Below are 21505 nucleotides of genomic sequence, written 5' to 3'. Positions count from 1 at the left end.
ATCTGATGTTTACATGCAGACTGTTCACAGATTTTTGTACGATTATGTATATGTACCGCCGAAGCGAGTACTATTATATAATGATATATTATATCTAATAATAAACAAATCGTAATATTACCACCATTTAAAGGAGGAATATGAGAAATTAGTTTTATTTGCCCGTGGCTTCGCATAAGTGGAAATTAAATTTCTGGCCACTTATAATACGGATGGATCCTGAAACTGTATCAAAATGCATTCAGTATACTTTTAGTAGTGTTGGGACATGTTGGTTTTTGTAGATTTGTTGAAAGAATTTGAATATTTTAGGGATGAATAGAGAAAGAGCTTAGAGATACCACCAAACTATGGAAAATAGGATTAAGTGGACATATAACAGCCGATCGGGAAGAAACTCTAGTACTGACACCACTAAAACTAAGGTCTCAGAACAAGTGTGGTGCTAAAAGAAGGCACTTCGGACAGTTTTAGATGCCACACCAGGCAATAAAGAACTTTCGAACACAACCGCTATTGTCAGCAAGAAACGAGCAGTGGATGTTTACTTCGTATCGGTGGCCTGCGAGGGAAGTCGTTAACTGATTATTACTGATTGCTCGCTTTTCTCTGAGAGTCGGTATTCTCGGGGTTAAAAATGTTATTTTCCAGGTCCTAATCAATGGACTGAGATAGTGCAGGGGATTGAAATAGTATAGCTCTATATTAATACTGGCAAGTACAATGAATAGTGGGTTGGCAATTTTAAACGTAGACTTACGTCCTCGACAACGGGTACATGGAGAGGAAAAAGTTTAAGACACTTTTAGTGTTTGGGTAGAACGCATATATCGCCTAGAGAATTTTACTTACGATTATCTTTAATGTCTCAATTGACAGACAAAAGATGAGGGTACCTGTTGCAATAAAGGTAATTGAACATCTAAAACATAGTTTTCATGAAAGAGCGCTTCAAAGTAAGACAATATTTGTGCTAAATATGTGACGTCACGTGCATACTCTGTTATAAGATGGCACGGTGTTGACTCGCGCTCTCAGTTGAAGGTTAACTGTCGTTGCAAATGCATCGTGGTCAGTGGTGAATGAAAAATGAAAACCTACAACGTGTTTTCCAGTCATTGACCGGGTCAGGGATGTGATGAATGAAACAGATATAGGCTATTAGTACGATGGGGTTGCCACTCCCAAAGTGATATATTAATGACTGATAAATGCTATGAAATGATAATGGAGAGTGTTTCTGGAATGAAAGATGACAGGGAAAACCGGAGTACACGGAGAAAAACCTGTCCCGCCTCCGCTTTGTCCAGCACAAATCTCACATGGAGTGACCGGGATTTGAACCACGGTATCCAGTGGTGAGAGACCGACGCCCTGCCGTCTGAGCCACGGAGGCTCCCGTGGTCAGTGGTAGAGAGTTAAATTTATTATCAACATAATATTTTTCTTTTATTTATAATAAGCAAGTCTACGAAACCATCAAAACCCTGCGGTCGTTACAATAGTGGCCGTGCGGTTAGGAGCGCATAGCTGTGAGCTTGCATCCGGGAGATAGTGGGTCCGAACCCCAGCTCTGAAAATGGTTTACCGTGGTTTCCCATTTTTACACCAGGCAAATGCTGCGGCTGTATCCTAATTAAGGCCACGTCCACTTCCTTCCCACTCCTAGGCCTTTCCTGACCCATCGTTGCAATAAAACATATCTGTGTCGGTGCGACGTAAAGCAAATTGAAAAAAAAATTGTGACAGCCTACTGCCAATTTGTTTTTTAGTTTAATCAATGCAAACCGAATGTCAGACAGAAGAAAAGTAAAAAGTATTTATGGATATCGTCTCCGCGCCGTGTATGTCATCAACCCTCTGAAAAGTACGACAAAAACGGTTATACGGTTAGACACTCTATTCTTATTATTTCTTTAGATAGGGTGTGAAAGGTGTGCATCATTACTTGAATAAATGACTGCCTTATCAACAGATCGTAGCTGGTGTATGCTCGAATATCACAGACTTAACTGTGTTGTCATGGTTCACCGCGATTTTCAACAGCAATTTTTTTCCGGCTCCATGGCTATATGGTTAGCATGCTGGCCTTTGGTTCAACGGGCCCCGAGTTCCATTCCGGGCTGGACCGGGAATTTTATTTTCATTAGTTAATTCCTCTGATTCGAAGGCTGTGTTTTTGTGCCATCTTCAACATTAGAACATCCTCACAGGTGCGCAGGTCACCCGTAGGGCGCCAATTCGAAAGACCTGTATCAGGCCTCTACGAAGGTCACATGCTATTTTAATTTTACAACAGCAATTTCGACGTCCTGAATAGAAATTATCTTTGGAAGTTTGCGATTCATGCATGACAAGAAAGATCGTCACAGTCTATTAACTTATACGGCACGGAATCCGCCTATGTAGTAACTGAAGGGCTCTTAGAACTTGCTTCAATTTCATCTCGCATCTGTCTGTTCACACGGTATTGTCTATAAAGACAAACATTGTCTGAACTGCAGTTGTAAAATGACGGGTTGGTGAGGTCAATGGCTTTTAAGGACTTTGACTGTAGATCTGTGTTGGTCGAAAAATGGAACTCGATTATTCCGAACAGAAGGGATAGTTTATGTTAGATATTGGCTGATGATAGATACTCAGTAAATAACACAATATTAGAATTTATTTATTTTGGCATATTTGTACGCAGAGTATTAGTTCACTTTATTTAGTTTATAACTGTATATATGTTACAGGGAAATTCGATTGTCCAGCAAGAAGTTGACTCTCCCTAATAAAGTCGACTCTTACTGGTCTTTTCAGTAAAAGTTTATTAAAAGCGGCAAGTGTTCATATTCGATCAAAATTTACTAGTCAGAGTTAACTTCTTCTTCTTCTTCTTCTTCATCATCATCTTCTTCTTCTTCTTCTTCTTCTTCTTCTTCTTCTTCTTTCTCTATCGCTTTTCCCACACCTGTGGGGTTGCGGGCACGAACTGTGTAGCACATGAGGATTTGGCCCTGTTTTACAGCCGGATGCCCTTCCGGACGCCAACCCTATATGGAGGGGTGTAATCACTATTGCGTGTTTCTGTGGTGCTTGGTAGTGTAGTGTGTTGTCTGAATATGAAAACAAACACAAACACCCAGTCCCCGTGCCAGAAAAATTAATCAGAGGCGATCAAAATCCCGACCCGGTCGGGAATCGAACCCGGGACCCTCTGAACCGAAGGCCTCAACGCTGTCCATTCAGCCAATGAGTCGGACTCAGAGTTGACTATACCCAGGGAAAGTATACTCTCACTGACTTGAGGTAGTAACAGTTAACTATTTGCAAAGAAACGGTACTAGCTAATAAAAACAAATAAAAAGGCAAAACCAATACATAAAGAGGTAGAAATATTTAAGAAAAACCAATAAAAATGTAAAACATTTATAATACATAAAGAGAAAGAAATGTTTATAATTTATTACAGCAAAGTAAAGATTTGCGACACTTTGAGTTGCAAAGCACACTTTTCTTCTTACACAAACACTTCATGGATTCGCATTTAGTGTTGCAAGAGCATTTTAAAAACCTTGTTCACTTCAAGCGATTGTGAAGTTGCAACAGTCCTATTGTTTTATCCATATGAACTTCATTTTCTTGGATTATGTTCGTAGGATATTTACTAAACCGAGACCTGAAAAATATAATCATTGAAATCTGAACAATTTCATGCTACGGGCAGAGAGAGAGATATATCTTTTTTTTTCTTGCTAGGGGCTTTACGTCGCACCGACACAGATAGGTCTTATGGTGACGATGGGATAGGAAAGGCCTCGAAGTTGGAAGGAAGCGGCCGTGGCCTTAATTAAGGTACAGCCCCAGCATTTGCCTGGTGTGAAAATGGGAAACCACGGAAAATCATCTTCAGGGCTGCCGATAGTGGGATTCGAACCTACTATCTCCCGGATGCAAGCTCACAGCCGCGCGCCTCTACGAGCACGGCCAACACGCCCGGTAAATCTTTTATTTTAGCTTTGAAAACCTACCTTGAGAAAAACTGCTTTAGACAACCATTTCTCGTTCCGATTCGATAAAATCCATCATCGACAACCTCTAGAACCACGCCAAGGATAGATCGAGCATCTCCTCTACCGCGGTCAACATCGGGGACAGGAATTCGAACTGATGTTCCTTTTTCTACTGGCGGATGAATGTGTTCTGAGGTTTCTCATGCGTTTAGCTGTTGTACTAGACAGTAGAAAGCTTCTTTTCTCTGTCTCTTGATGTCCTGAGTAGACTTGTTCAGGTCAGGTGTGGACATATTCACTATCATCTAGGAGATTTTCACCACTTGATAAATTTTTGTTTATTCCATTTTCATCAGGATTTTCATTCTCGTTACTTTGAATTTCGTTTTCTTGTTGTTACTGAATTCGATCAACTGCGCATTGAAGATCATCTTCTGTTTCTAAATTTGCCAGTACCTCATGTAACGGACTCTTCACTTCACCGGCAACTACTGTTATGAACCTCGCCACGCAGATAACCTTTTTCTACTATTAATATGGACTTACCCTCATCATGATACACACCGCATTTTCTCTCCAACTGGAACTTACATACTTATGTGAATTTGCACACATCGTACCTTGCACGAACTCTGCTCTATCCACCTTTACGATCTACGATAAACTAACTTCCTTTTCGCCGCCTGACGTCATGTGACATCGCCTGCTTTATCACGCATGCTCCACTAACCTCTGGAATCTTCCAGACATATTTCTCATTATTCCACACTATAAATACCCGGCCTTCCTCTGAATGTGTTGAGATGGACTTTGGCCTGTGTGGAGGGAGGAACCTTTAACGCCATCTCCGTCCTTAGCGACATGTGACCTGGACTCTCCATTTTCGGGCAGAACTACTTGGTTCAAGATGAGGTATGACAAACTGATAATGTCCTTATTGTAAATACTTCTATGTTGCATTTGGAGCTATTTTCTTTGCATATTCTAACTGGGAGCAGTGCATTTCCAGGCCGAGATTTCACTTGTATTTTCAATATCTAAGCCTCTATTGACTAACTAGTGACAATTTTCTTTCGAAATGTGCGTGTGGTATATCGGCAACTCTGCGACTCCTATACACTCTTGTGCTTAATCAGTGCTTCACCATTTATGTTTTTGCATACTTTCAAACTGTTTCATTATACTATACAGTGACTTACGCCGGTATGACAACGTTAATTTGTGCCTATTTGGGTGATAATTGAAGAGGTGGCAACTTTCATATTACATTTAGACTTTTGCTTAGAAGACTTCATGCTGGTATACTCCAATCTGGTAACTGTGTACATCCTTTTTTTATTCTCGTTGTTCAACATTTCTCTTTATACCGTATTCACCCCTTTCTTGTCTATCCCTTTCCTCTCCTGGCCTATTCTCTTATTTGCTTTCATTCTCTTGGATATTTTATTCTTGGTGTAACAAATTTGTATTACATGTGGTTGGGAAAATTCCGTATTTGTACAGACTTCTGTTCATCTAATATTGTAAGAGCTTGATTTAATTCTTCTAATATATCTATTTCCAAATTTTATCTTGGTTTCTCATCTATTTTATATATGCATATACCCCCATAAAAGGGTTACACTCAGTTGGTAGTTTTGAACTAGATAAGCAGTGAGTGTATCGAAGGGGGGGGGGGGGGGTGTAACTGAACATTGCCTCATACGAGGATCTTTTTATCCCACTATGCAGTGCACTGTTTTTCATAAGTTGAATAAACTTTAAGCCTTCACTCCATTTTGATGTTTTGTGGTATTGCATCCAGGTGGTTATCATATTCTCTATGTCCTCGTTGGCTCTTTCGACGCTACCTTGACTCAGACTATGTCGCGGTTTGCCGTGCCCCATTTTGAAGTTAGGCCATGTAATAACCAGACTGTCAATAATTTTATTAACAAATTCTCTGCCATTGTCCGACAGTAAAATACAAGGGGCACCTAACAAAGTAAAAATATCAATGAAATTATTACACACTTCGTCTGCAGTCTTTGATTTCTGTGGTCTTAGTACAACAAACTTTGTCAAATCGTCCTAGTACACCATTATAAATTTGAAGTCTTCATCAGGTTGCGACTGAAAGTCAATCAAATTCACTTGACATCGTGAATTCATTTCCTTGAATAACAAAGGCTTTACAACCAGACCTTTCTTCTTACGTTTCAATTATTGAACACAAGGTTCGCACAATCTTAAAAATAATAAAATGCCCTTTGTAATGACATTTTTAAATTTTCCTTTCAATTGCTGAATCATACGATCTATTCCTCCATGTCCAGTGGATATGTGCGCTTTGTTAAGAACTCCAAACAACTCTTCATCAAAAACATTTACACCATATCGTCGCTCGACCGGTAAAAGGTTGTATTCCACAAAGCTCTTCCTATCAATTATTCTCCTTAAGACTGGTCACGCCTCCCAGCCACATATGGATACGCAGTCCATCAGAACAATGTCCGTTGTGTTCGTTTTCCTATGTCGACGATTAAACGAAAATGAACCTTACATGCATTGTACACCAGGAGTGCGTAAATATGTATTGCAAACGTACATTCCTACAGTACGGTACTGTAAGGTTCATTTTCCTTTACACATGGGCATACCGGGCGAGTTGGCCGTGCGCGTGAGGCGCGCGGCTGTGAGCTTGCATCCGTGAGATACGGGGTTCGAATCCCACTATCGGCAGCCCTGAAGATGGTTTTCCGTGGTTTCCCATTTTCACACCAGGCAAATGCTGGGGCTGTACCTTAATTAAGGCCACGGCCGCTTCCTTCCAACTCCTAGGCCATTCCTATCCCATCGTCGCCATAAGACCTATCTGTGTCGGTGCGACGTAAAGCCCCTAGCAAAAAAAAAAAAAAAACTTACACATGGGCATAGGAAAATGAACACAACAAAATTTGTTCTGATGGACTGCATATCCATACGTGGCTGGGAGGCGTGACCAGTGTTAAGGAGAATAATTGATAGGAAGAGCTTTGTGGAATACAACCTTTTACCGGTCGAGCGACGATGTGCTGTCTTGGTCTGTGACAGGGTGTATTAGTATATATATATATATATATATATATATGTGTTTTTTTTTTTTTTTGCCATTTGCTTTACGTCGCACTGACACAGATATGTCTTATGGCGACGATGGGATAGGGAAGGCCTAGGAATTAGAAGGAAGCGGCCGTGGCCTTAATTAAGGTACAGCCCCTGCATTTGGCTGGTGTGAAAATGGGAAACCACGGAGAACCATCTTCAGGGTTGCCAACAGTGGGGCTCGAACCCACTATCTCCCGATTGCTGGATACTGGCCGCACTTAAGCGACTGCAGCTATCGAGCTCAGTATATTAGTTTTGTAATGCCATTTACTTCAATAGTGTAATATCGTCTTAAAAACCTGATACCGTTACTTTCTTTTCAATGTAGTCAATGTCAGTGAATTTACCTTGGAGGAACAGCGTTCCTGGTTCCGTTTTTCACGAAACAGATCTGCCGTGGTGTCTGACATTATTATTACACACTTAAACTAATTGTTGAAACGGAAGTGAATATGTTGTCACTATTGCACAACAATAAAGAGCCGAGTAATGACGACTCGCGACTACCTGTTATGTGCTGGGGTAATCAAAACAAAGAAAAATTCCAAGAATAGAAGTACGAGTCCAGAAAATGGGTATGTTTTAATAAAATCATAACAAAGGTTTGGAGAGCCTCCGTGGCTCAGACGGCAGCGCGTCGGCCTCTCACCGCTGGATACCGTGGTTCAAATCCCGGTCACTGCATGTGAGATTTGTGCTGGACAAAGCGGAGGCGGGACAGGTTTTTCTCCGCGTACTCCGGTTTTCCCTGTCATCTTTCATTCCAGCAACACTCTCCATTCTCATTTCATAGCATCTATCAGTCATTAATAAATCACTTTGGGAGTGGCGACCCCATCGTACTAACAGCCTACATATATGCTTCATTCATTACATCCCTGACCCGGTCAATGACTGGAAAACAGGTCTTAGGTTTTCATTTTTCAACAAAGGTTTGGTGCGCGCGGTTATGTTTTCAGAGCAGCATCTGCGAATCAAATTTTAGCAAACCACAGCAGGCAATAGTTAACTCTACCTAGGAAGAAAATAATGATCTGTTTGTTTTCAATCAACTGTTACTGATACTTGCAGTAAGAGTTGAATCTGCCTAGGGAGAGTCAACTCTTACTAAGACTCGACTTCCCCTGTAACACATGACTCCCATACATCGTTTAGTGTAAAAGATCAGTAAGACGAAAATAACTCTTGCAGTGCCATGCGTATCAATAGAATTGAGTCAAGTAAATTTATCTTATTCCAGCTCGTGTATTGCCCATTCTCGCACTTTCTTTTGTCCGGTTCCTTGACTGAATAGTCAGCGAAGTGTCCTTCGGTTCAGTGGGCCCCGGGTTCGATTCAAGTTCGGGCCAGATATTTTAACCTTAAATGGATAATTTCATTGGCTCGGTGACTGGGTGTATATGCTGTCCCCAATATCTCTGCAACTCACACATAACCACATAACACTATCCTCCACCACAGTACAGGTTCCTCTACACGGCAGATTCCACCAATCTCTCGTCTGAGGGCATGTCTTACAAGGGCTACGCCCGGCTGGAAATAGCCGCACGAAATTATTATTATTATTATTATTATTATTATTATTATTATTATTATTATTATTATTATTATTATTATTATTATTATTATTATTATTATTGCCTGCTTTTCCAAAACAAATGCATCAAAAGCTTTCTTTTTCTTTCTTTCTTTCTTAATCCGTTTACCTTCCCGGGTTGTTTTTTTCCTCGAACTCAGCGAGGGATCCACCTCTACCACCTCAAAAGCAGTGTCCTGGAGCGTGAGACTTTGGGTCGGGAGATACAACTGCGAAGGATGACCAGTACCTCGCCCAGGAGGCCTCACCTGCTATGCTGAACAGGGGCCCTATGGAGGGATGGGAAGAACGGAAGGGATAAACTAGGAAGAGAAAAGGAAGCAGTCGTGGCCTTAAATTGGATGCCATCCCGGCATCTGCCTAGAGGAGAAGAGGGAACCACGGAAAACCACTGCGAGGATGGCTGACGTGGGAATCGTACCCGGTGGGAATCGTACCCCCTCTAGTCAGTTGACATCCCGAGACTGAGTCGACACCGTTCCAGCCCTCGTACCACTTTTCGAATTTCGTATTAGAGCCGGTAATCGAATCCGGTCCTCCGGGGGCGGCAGCTAATCACACTAACCACTACACCACACAGGTGGACTAAAAGCTAGGTTACAGCATAAAATATTGTCTTATTCATAATATAATTTCACATTGCCATATTTCAAAATAACTAGCCTACATATTATAGTCTATACTACTATTGGCACTAATAGAAACTATTTAGCCTATTTCTAATGTATTATGAAATTATATTGTACTTCAGTTTATACAAATATTTATTATATGGAAACTCACATTATGTTATATTTATACTACTTCATAGAAATCGGAAAGTGACATTTGTCTGTGAGTTATATTCACACGCATGGCCCACTGCGCGAGGTTTAGGTAGCGAACGACCCGAATCCTTTTCATAGACCGCGTGTATCACTATGACTCGCAGCAAAAAAAAAAAAAAAAAAAACTTTCATATATCACGTAGATGATCAACCGATTTCTTTCAATGAAATGTGACCTTATATTAGTAAAAGAAGAACAAGAGAAATGTGTTCTGGTCCACTGGGAAAAAACTATTCAAAACAGACCGGGTGCTGTAAGAAAATACAGTGTAAGAAAGCCGGGAACGAGATATCTGAGACACTACCAACGAAAGTCTCTGCCAGATTATTTCTCGGAAGAAAGGCAATCAATTTGATTGATTGATTGATTGATTGATTGATTGATTGATTGATTGATTGATTGATTGATTGATTGATTGATTGATTGATTGATTGATTGATTGATTGATTGATTGATTGATTGATTGATTGATTGATTGATGCCAGCTGAACTTCTCTTATATCTAACCAGTTTAATGAACTATTTATTTACAGGAAGTTATTCACAACTATATATACTTAACTATATTAAAATTATATTCAAGTGAACTAGTTACAAATAGCGGATTGTGGTACAAGTTAGTTAATTCACGGAGGGTTGCAGACTGAACGCTGAAATGTATAACAGTATAAATGAAAATGTGTGTATGATGTATATTTAACTTCAGTTTATACCAGTACACTTGTATGTAGGGTAAATTTTGTTTTAATTGAACCAAACGAGTTGGTCGTGCGGTTAGGGTTGCACAGCTGTGAGCTTACATTCGGGAGATAATGGGTGCGAATTTCACCGTCGGCAGCCCGGAAGAAGGTTTTCCATGGTTTCTCGCTTTCACACCAGGAAAAAGCTGGGGCTGTACATTAATACGGCCACAACCGCTACATTCCCAATCGTAGCCCTTCCCCGTCCTTCGATAGCCGAAAACTTTCGACGTGTTAGTGCGATGTTAAATAAGTAGTAAAAAAAAAGTTTTATAAAATGCAGGAGTACAGTTTCATTTCCATTTTGATACAGGGGAGGCCTTGTACAGGCCCTTCTACTTGACGCCGGAGGATGACCTGCACATCTGAGTGTGGTGCCGTTGGTGGTGGTGGTGGCAGAAGCGGTGATGATGGTGAGAATGATGTAGGGAGAGGGTGAAACTCAGCGTCGGCACATTAGGAGTCTATTCAAGGCTTAACGACCCTATCTGACGGACGTACCACCATCAACAGCGTCAAATCCTCGTAAAACACAAAGTATTATCATAGGAAGCTCTAAATTATTACATGTAATAAGCAATATAAATCCTCCTCCAATCATAATAAATGACTTTGCTGTATCGTACCATAAAAAAGTAACTCATCTTGGAATCTCCATCAGTGAGAATCTGACCTGAAATGAACACGTAACTAACGTATATTGAAAGGTTCATGGAGCTCTATATCCCCTGAAACGTCACAGGAATTCTTTTCCTCAAAAACGTAAATAAAAATTAATCCAGTCATTACTATTCCCTATTTTAGACTACTGTGATACGGTACTAGTCAATATAAATGCTGAACAAGCTTTGGGACTTCAACGAGCACAAAACGTATGCTTACGATACGCCTTCCAACTGCGACATGACGCTCATGTTACACCATATTTCAAAACATTCGGATGGCTACGCATAAATGAACGAAGAAATTTCCACCTAATGACACTTGTTTATCAAGTGCTCTCGACAAACACTCCTTACCTATCTTCCAATCTTCGTTTCCTTTCCTCATTACATGAAATTAGTACCAGTTCTGGTTCCCAACTTGAAATTTCACCAAATCGAACGAATTCCTACAATCATTCCTTCTTAGTTACTGCAACGAGACTGGAATACACTTCCAACGGACATTATACACGTTACTTCCTCTCATAAATTCAAATCTGCCTGCCGAGAGTTTTTCCTGGTAACATATAACTGAGTTGTGTGAGTCATTGTGTGTATGTTCTGTGATTGGGTTTTCTTTATCTATTATGCACTTCAGTCATTATTCTTATTATTACTATATTTCCTCTTTATAGTATTATTAGTATTGTCACACTAATTGCCGTACTGATTTGTAACTTAGTATATCTGTCCGTAGTATTATTTCTTTGTAGAGTTACTATGTCTTATTTTTATGTTTATATTTTGAAATTTTATTGTTAATAATAATAATTTCGTGTGACTATTTCTAGCCGGGTGCAGCCTTGTAAGGTAGACCCTCCGATGAGGGTGGGCGGCATCTGCCATGTGTAGGTAACTGCGTGTTATTGTGGTGGAGGATAGTATTGTGTGTGGTATGTGAGTTCCATGGATGTTGGGGACAGCACAAACACCCAGTCCCGTAGTCAAGGGAATTAACCATTTAAGGTTAAAATCTCCGATCCTGCCGGGAACCGAACCCGGTACCCCTGTGACCAAAGGCCAGCACACTAACCATTTAGCCATAGAGCCGGACATTTTATCGTTTAAAGTGGTTAAGTGAAATAGAGGACCGTGAGCGCTAACTTCGCCGCCAATTTCAGTCAGGAATAAAAAAATTAAAAAATGCCCACCCTCCTACGAGACTCGAACCAGCTAACTACAGACTCAGACCATAAAAGCTTGACGCTCTTCCGATTTTTGTCGTAACTTGTCTTGCTATTATATTTGTATACCTTCTGCTTCGCATGTTTGGTCTCCGAGTGTGTGTGGGTGTGGAGTGGTTATCGGACCTGTGTTAATTTTCAGTATCTTATGGATATTTGTTTCTTTGTCATTATTCTTATTTTATCTCACTATTGTTTCCGGCTTCCTCAGCCGATTACTATGTTTATTTCGGGATTTTGCTCTCATTTTACTTGCTTTCTGGCTCATGTATATATGTTTCTATGACTATGGAAACTCCTTTCTTACCCTCTTGTATTCCATATTCCTTTACTTTTCTGCCAGTCTTGATTCACTGGCGTCTTTGATTTATGGGGATGCAATCTCTGTGGGGATTGTCGGAAGCCATATTATATAAAACATTGACATTATTTGGGGAGCTCTTGGATCTAATTGCGTGAAGGCTGTTATTTTCCCCTCGAGATAGTGAGTGATCCCCTTTTAAGAAAGAAATACTTTGGAATTGATACAAAGAAAACAGACTGGTAAGTCAAGAAGTGATTTTTACTGTGGTTGGAGTATTGTTATCCGTTATATATGTGAGTATTTCACTCCTGTATCCCCATTAATTTGTTTTTATACTAATCTTCAGACCTTTTCCCTTTGCTTTTATGTTAATAAACTTAATTAAAATTGATCTCTGCTCTACGTTATTGTCTCTCTGTTTTGGGGACATGCCTTTTACACTTTGTTCATTAGTTTAGACCAAAAAAAAAGGTATGTAGTATACTTGTTGGCTATTTCTTGCAAGATATGTGTTGTTGAACTTGTTAGGTTTTCTGACATTATAGCAAAATCGTCTGCAAATGCTAGGCAATTTATTTCAGTGCCTTTGTTTTTTAACCCCAAAGTTACTAGCAAAATGTTGTGTTCTTTAAGCTTTACATTACAAATTCTTACAATTTTCTCTAGAGCACAGTTGAATATAAGGGGTACCGATTGAATAGAAGGGGTACCGTACTCCTGTATTTATCTTAATAGGTTTTGATATCTCACCCATAAATTTCACCCTTGAAATTTTGTCAGTAACTATTTCACGTATTAGGTTTGCCAGTTTAGTTTTCACTCCAAATTCACAAATTGTTTTATCTATGCTTTCTCTACCAATCGAGTCAAAGGCCTTTTTAAAATCTACAAAAGTCACAACAATATCCTTTCGTTACAGAGGCGGTTTTGTTAATGGGTGTATGGCACGAATGGTTGGTTGGTGTACAAGTTTTAGAGGGAGTGATAATTGTGTTAATTATTATTTTAAGAGGAAGTACAACTATTTGTTAAGAATGAAGCCATGTTTTCAGTGTTGACTTAGTTAAATGTAACAAAGGTTTTTCAGTCTGTCAAACACACAGCAAATATAATGTAAATTAAAACACTATAAACATACCTGTAAAAAAATACACTAACATACCTACAAAGAATGACATGTTTCGTTCCACAAGAACATCTTCAGATTCTGTCAAATCATTTTTAAAAACAATCTTATATATTTACAGTATTGTTTACGTAGCTGTAAATACTTGTAGAACGAAACATGTCATTAGTGTATTTTTTACAGGTATGTTTATAGTGTTTTAATTTACATTATATTTGCTGTGTGTTTGACAGACTGAAAAACCTTTGTTGCATTTGAAGTACAACTTGGCAAACATCCTCTATTTACACTAATCAGAGAGAAATCTATCATTTATACTTTTTTTATTTTATTCCTTGTCTACTTCATACCAGAAATAGATCGGGGCGTCACTGTTATCTGAACGACTGCATTATTTTCCTAACACACAGTGTGTTTATGTTTACAAGGAATATAAATTTATCTTATTAACTATTAAGTGAATCTTTTTAGTCACTTATAACTTATACTTTGCGTAACGTACTACTACAATATTTGTTTCACGTGATCAGACAAATGTACACTGTCAGGATAGCTGCTAATATTCCAGCAGACTATTTTGCTTCTTATCCATTGCATTATACTGTCGGCAAAGAAATTAAAGCAGAGATTGACAGACAGTCAAGGACATCCGGTTTATAAATCATATGAAGAGAAAATGAGATTTGTCCAAACGTGGTCAGAATAGACGAGAGGAACGAAACTGTCACCAATGATACTCAGAGACAAGTGCCTGGAGTTCATGCAGCGTATCTCTTTTGTAGATTGTAGGGAATAATTATTTTAATAAATGTGAAAACAAGGCCATAATGTTGGTGTTCTACGCCTGCACTGCTGTGGAGCACATATCTTGGGATGCTGGTAGTATTCTTTTAATAAATGTGAAAACAAGGTCATAATGTTGGTGTTCTATGCCTGTACTGCTGTGGAATACACTTCTTGGAATGCTGGTAGTATAAATAAAGTTACTTCCTCTAACATCTCTCCTCAGGGTGTTTACTGTAGTGATGAAACTAGAGCAGAATTATGCACATGAGGTCTAGCTGCAGCAGCGCGAAGTAGATTTGCAAGAAATTATTAGTAAGTATACAAAAGTAAGAAGATTTAAGTTGTATAGTAAAATGCTGTTGTTTGCTTCTACTTAAGACTTCCCCTTACATACTACTTTCGTATCCTCATCTCTTTCTGCCTTTATGAGAGCAAACGATAAACTTAGAAGTCAATTTATTATCTGGAAGATTTTTCTGTCAGTTGTCATTGAACTGGCTAATAATTAAGAACTCAACCTAATATGCAACCGCCATGTAACTTATTAAAGAGTTTAAATAATTGAATGATTATATCACAGGGACAATTTCTGCTTTCAGAACAGCGCTGTGTATCTCACAGAAGATGTGCAAGAGTGCACGATTCGTGCAAAATGGAACGAAAGAGCCAGCAGCGTCATACGGCGGCTGGAAAGGTTGTCAATCAACCAGTCACTACTGAACTTCATTTAGGGCAGTCGCCCAGGTGGCAGATTCCCTATCTGTTGTTTTCCTAGCCTTTTATTAAATGTTTTCAAAGAAATTGGAAAATTATTGAACACCTCTCTTGGTTATTCCAATCCGTAACTCCCCTTCCTAAAAACGAATATTTTCCCCAATTTGACCACTTGAATTGCAATTTTATCTTCATATTGTGAACTTTCCTACTTTTAAAGACACCACTCAAACTTATACATCTACTAATGTCATTCGACACCAACTCTCCACTGACAGCTCGAAACATACCACTTAGTCGAGCAGCTCGTCTTCTTTCTGCCAAGTCTTCCCAGGCCAAACTTTGCAACATTTTTGTAACGCTACTCTTTTAACAGAAATCAGCCAAAACAAATCCAGATGCTTTTCTTTGGATTTTTACAGTTCTGGAATCAAGTAATCCTGATGAGTGTGCCATACACTGGAATAATATAGTTGGTGTCTTACCAGAGACTTATATTTCCTCTCCTTTACATCATTACTACAACCCCTATATACCCTCATAACCAGGTGCAGAGATCTGTACCCTTTATTTACAATCACATTTATGTGATTACCCTAATGAAGATCTTTCCTTATATTAAAACCTAGGTACTTACAGCGATCGCCATAAGGAATTCTCACCGAGCTCGATAGCTGCAGTCGCTTAAGTGCGGTCAGTATCCAGTATTAGGGAGATAGAAGGTTCGAAGCCCACTGTCGGCAGCCCTGAAGATGGTTTTGATGGTTTTCCGTGGTTTCCCATTTTTACACCAGGCAAATACAACTTGCAAAAAAAGGGGGGGGGGGCAACTTTCACCACATCAACGCAGTAATTAAAACTGAGAGGACTTTTTCTATTTGCGAAACTCTTGCAGCAGTCGAGGGGGAACAGTCGTCAGTAAGTAGTGCGGGCAAATTCGTAGAGCTACCTCTGAATGCGGCACTTCAGTCATGCGTGAAGAAAGTAGTTGTAGCACAAAGAGACCAGTGTCCTCCTCAGCAGTGTATTTTAATCCACAACGGCAAAATGCCTACCTTGCAAGGTAAATTACATCAAATCTGTTTGAACAATACTTGACTGAAAAGAGTTGGCTACTATATAAATATGATTAATTTGTTTCAAGATCATCAGCTAAAATGCCGGGTATTTCTGTAGCTATGGTGGCATGATAGTTTGTGTGGCAGAAGAACAAACGGACTATGAAGGCTGTTTAGAACATCTCTCTTCTCCAGCTACTCAAAGTCCAACATTGTGCCTTACTCCTTTTTATGATCGAGGAGCCCTCAGGTACCCGAAATCATCGTCTGTGGCACCTCTGCAGTGCACGAAGGAATTTGTCGTCTCTGCTGTGCAGTACTTGCCCCGAAGAGAGTTACTAACAATTGTACGTTTCTTTCGAAAGACATGTTCATCAGTGAAATTAAATGTAGAAAGTTGAAAGACGATAAACCAATATATATAATTTATTTATGTTTTTGCTATTTGCTTTACGTCGCACCGACACAGATAGGTCTTATGGCGGCGTTGGGATAGGAAAGGGCTAGGACTGGGAAGGAAATAGCCGTGGCCTTAATTAAGGTACAGTCCCAGCATTTACCTGTTGTGAAAATGGAAAACCACGGAAAACCATCTGCAGGTTAGCCGAGTGGAGTTCGAACCCACCATCTCCCGGATGCAAGTTCACAGCTGCGCGCACCTAACCGCATGGCCTACTCGCCAGGTCTAGTCGCTATCAAGCCGAAGTCTATTCTGTTCGGTGAGTGACACGTCCGCTTCCTTCCTAATCCTAACCCTCACCCCAGAGAAATGCAAGACGAACACGAGTGAAGACACCGCTGCTGTACAAGTTATCACTGGTATAGTTAACGAATAAAATGGACACGAAATTTTTCCCTATACGAAGTCTTAATAATCGACAAGTAATAATAATCAACTAGACATGAAAAGCCGTTCAGTTTTACACTTTGGATACCTAGTGCAATAAAACAAGGGAGGAGACAACTAGCTTCGTAATGCACGTTGCTGCCATCTCCCGCACGCAATGAGAAGTATCTGGACCTTCACTTGAAGCGGCGAGGCATCTGCCGGTAAAGCAGCAAGTTTTTTATGGGAGGTAAATCGACTATATATTATATACGGAAGCCCAAGTTATTATGGATAATACTAATGTCCGCCTCTGTGGTGTAGTGGTTAGCGTGATCAGCTGCCACCCCTGTAGGCCCGGGTTCGATTCCCGGCCCTGCACGAATTTTGAAAAGTGGTACGAGGGCTGGAACGGGGTCCACTCAGCCTCGGGAGGTTAACTGAGTAGAGCTGGGTTCGATTCCCACCTTAGCCATCCTCGAAGTGGTTTTCCGTGGTTTCCCACTTCTCCTCCAGGCAAATGCCGGGATGGTACCTAACTTAAGGCCCCTGTTCAGAACAGGAGGTGATGCCACCTGGGCGAGGTACTGGTCATCCTCCCGAGTTGTATCCCCAACCCAATATCTCACGCCAACCCTGGACGGTAAGCAGATTAAGAAAGAAAGAAAGAAAGAAATAATAATAATAATAATAATAATAATAATAATAATAATAATAATAATAATAATAATAATTCATCATTTGGAGAAAATGACCATTGTAAAAAAAGCTTCCAGTTCTTTAGTCATCCATGTAGTTAAAATATTCCAGCCATAATAGGCTACTAATATCCCGAAATGAAGCAAGTGGTGATGGTATCTATTTCCATTCTATGAAGACAACGTGCCTTCTTTCATCTGATCATAGAGAGATATTTTCAAACTCAGAACTTTGGCGTAGATTAAATAAGAATTTAGATTAAAATAATTCTGAACGAAGAACTTTGACAGTGCACAAATCGATTTAAATAATCTCATGCTAAAAAATCTTAAATCATTGGATCAGATCGTGCAGGCTGGAGTTACTCACCTGCTCGGGCCTGTCCAAATGGCGTATTTGTAGTTAGCCGCCATTTTGGTTCATACATGAGCAGTGGGCCATGTGATCAAACTCTAGTTTCTCCTATGAGCGCTCGCTCGTCACATTGAACGTATTGCTTTAATCACCGCGTGCAGGGACAGAATGGTGCAATATTTTTGTGGATATTTATTACATAATGGTGGGTTGTTCGGCATGTAATTGTAGTACGGTAATGTCTCTACTGCGGGATACAGGTTGTTTAGATTCCCTCCTGGTCTGCATTATGAATCCACTGCCTCCGCTACACCTTCTACTTCAACTGCTTACTGAAACCTGCATCCAGCTCCCACTGACATTACTACACTCCTTAATTCAGTCACATTGATTGTTCGATATTCAGTTCTGCCCCCAAAGTCCGGGAACCGAAGTTCAACATCCAAACACCACAGTTACAATATTTGTCAAAACTAACTTCATATAAAAGAAATAATTTGTTTAACATTGGTGGTAGTACAACAAATGCATATTGAAAACCAAGATCTGTGGTAGGCCTATATGCAGACAGGTTTTAAACTATGAGCTTTCTGACTCGAGCTCTGAAACATTGGAATTTGTTTAAAATTTGGGTGGTCTAACGAAACCGAATTGTGAAGTTATGAAGTTAATTTCTAACTGTGAGGTCTTCTATAGGCATTATGTAGTGTAAAATGGTGCAAATCTTGTAATGAAGAAAATTTTGAATGATAAATTAATGTACCAGTAGGATGTTTTCCAATGTGCTGTAATTTAAAAGAAAAAAATGTTAGACACTTCTTCAAAATTCGATCCCATGCTGTTGTGGACTTCAACAAGAATGTACGGAAACGAGGTAAAATGTATGGGACTGCTTCGGGAAAGAAGAGAAAAATGTAAACAAGGAATATAATGTTATTGTTTTGTATATCGGCATACTGTAATAAAAGGAGACAGTAAATTTATAAAATATTACTTAAATATCATATTTTAAAAAATGTGGTGCCTGAGCAAGTTAACCAATTTTGCAACCCTTTGAAGTTTAATAAGGTGAGTCGTGTTGAAAAATCATACTTCTCCTCAAGCTTGACGAATCTCTGTTAAAAAAGAAATACTGTTAACTTTGCCAAAGTCGAAAATGTTCAATATTCTCAATAGCTCGTGGGTCACACCCCTTACAAGTCACTGGTAACTGATTATCAGTGCAATACTTCAGGTTGGGAGAGAAAATTCAGCTATGGAAGTAATTCCTATTTTCTTCCTGAATGTAATTTATAATAACATTTGTTTCATGAATGTTCGGTTGAATAAACTAAAATCCTCTGTTCATTACAACTGCATAAGCTGATGAGATTCATTACACAATGATGTACGAAATATACTAATATTTACGTTGAGTAACCGTTTGAGTAATACTGAGAATGAGTATTTTTACAGTAGACCTATGTTACTTTAGCATAGAATTGTCTTTTTTAAAATAGTGGTAAATAAGAAAAGGGACTAAATTTTAGAAGAAAGAAATAAACTTAAAGAATCCCAGTTACTTGGGTGTGTTCGTCTTCGTACATCACATTTCAGTGTTATTTTTGTTCGAAGAATATTTTTCTTATTATTTCGACAACATTGAAAACAGCGCTGAATCAATTTCACGCAATTATGAAATACCGACTGAGATCATATGGTATCAAAATCTTGTATCACAATTTATATATCTTTGACACTGACCGATTACTACGTCAAATTCCACGATTTAAGAATGACAGTAGCCTATGTCAATACCACGGTGTCCCTCGTTTCATTTGACGGTTCCGCGGTGCATAGCTTAAAAAAAAACTATCCTACTTATTGGTACCGTTCATAAACTTATCAATAATATATTAATAATAAAAAACCGATTTATTAGTAAGCTATTTTTTCTAATGTTTCTCCAGTGGGAGTACCTGCCTAGTTTGTTTGTTAAAAGACAAATTATCAACAACCTTGCTTTTACAATCACCGTCTCGAATAAAAATTACACAATAATGTACGAAATATACTAATATTTATGTTGAGTAACCATTTGAGTAATACTGAGAATGAGTATTTTTACAGTAGGCCTATGTTAGTTTAGCATTATTTTCTAGCATGGAGAACAGTAAAAAAAAGAGGGATATACAAGGCTGGGGCGGTCAACTGTCTTACTAACGCAGTGCAGAAATGAACCATAATGGCGGGCGAGCATACCTAGTCTTTAGAGAGCCCTAGTAGCAAGGGAAAAATGTGATAACAGTGGGCCACTACCAGGCAGTCAACCAACGAATTGGAAATTATTTTATTTTAAAGAAATTAATATAGGGATTTATTTTTTATTTTGGGACAGGAAGTAATATTATTTGATAATTTTAAGTTAGTTCTTTCTAGTGGCTTTACGTCGCACCGACACAGATAGGTCTTATGGCGACGATGGGATAGGAAAGGCCTAGGAGTTGGAAGGAAGTGGCCGTGGCCTTACTTAAAGAACAGCCCCAGCATTTGCCTGGTGTTCTCAGTTTTGTTACTTAGTTCCCAACCATTTTTGTGGTGATGCTCGAGTTGATCCCAAGTTTTTCAAGGGTCAGTACAGGAGTTGGTTCCCCAGGAAACAACATTTTCCTCAGTGCTCGGTACAACCGGTTGTGAAAATGGGAAAGCACCCACAGTGTCAGTGATCATCTAGATCTCTGGAAAGGAACTGTAGTGTTCCGAGCAATAGCATGATGTAATTTAGTCTTATCAACTGGCCGATGATTTTTTTTTTTCTTGCACCGCCTCAACAGTTGAGCAACAGTATGTGTGTACGCGCAGTGTTACACAGGCATCAAAGCGAAGAATGAATTTAGTTTTGAGTAGTTTGAGTAATTTATTATTAGACATAAAATAAATGCGTTGTGAAGTGAATTATTTGACGAAACTTCAAAGTGACTAGTAACAGTGTTTTTGTTGATTCATAGAGAATTATTCCACAACCACAGAGAAGGCATGGTTATGTTTAAGACTGAAAACAATATATTCGTTGAAGTTTAAACAGATTTCACATAATGGGATTATGGAGAAACTGTGATTGTGATAATAAACATCCTTATTACACCCCATGAATTATTTCCAGGTCAAAATAAGAACGAATGCGTATAAATGAACGATCATTTTCATATTCTTGTGTAGAGGGAGAGAAGGGGAGGGTAAGAGAACTTCTGTATGAAAGGTACATGATAATAGTAGGCCCTACTCGGCTAAACAATAAAAAGCAAATATCTCCTCCCTATTCTCTTGACTAGTTACATATTGAAATCGCGAGACATAATCATAAACAAAATAACCTCAATGTAAGTATCAATAATGGAGGTTCCCTCACCAAGTAAATGATCAATCAAGATATTCATAATTAAGTCAGTTTTCAAGCCAAAATAAACACTCTCTCTCCTTTT

This window comes from Anabrus simplex, chromosome 3 (genome assembly GCF_040414725.1).
Source record: "Anabrus simplex isolate iqAnaSimp1 chromosome 3, ASM4041472v1, whole genome shotgun sequence".
Lineage (NCBI taxonomy): Eukaryota > Metazoa > Arthropoda > Insecta > Orthoptera > Tettigoniidae > Anabrus > Anabrus simplex.
Note: the sequence above shows the minus strand (reverse complement) of the source record.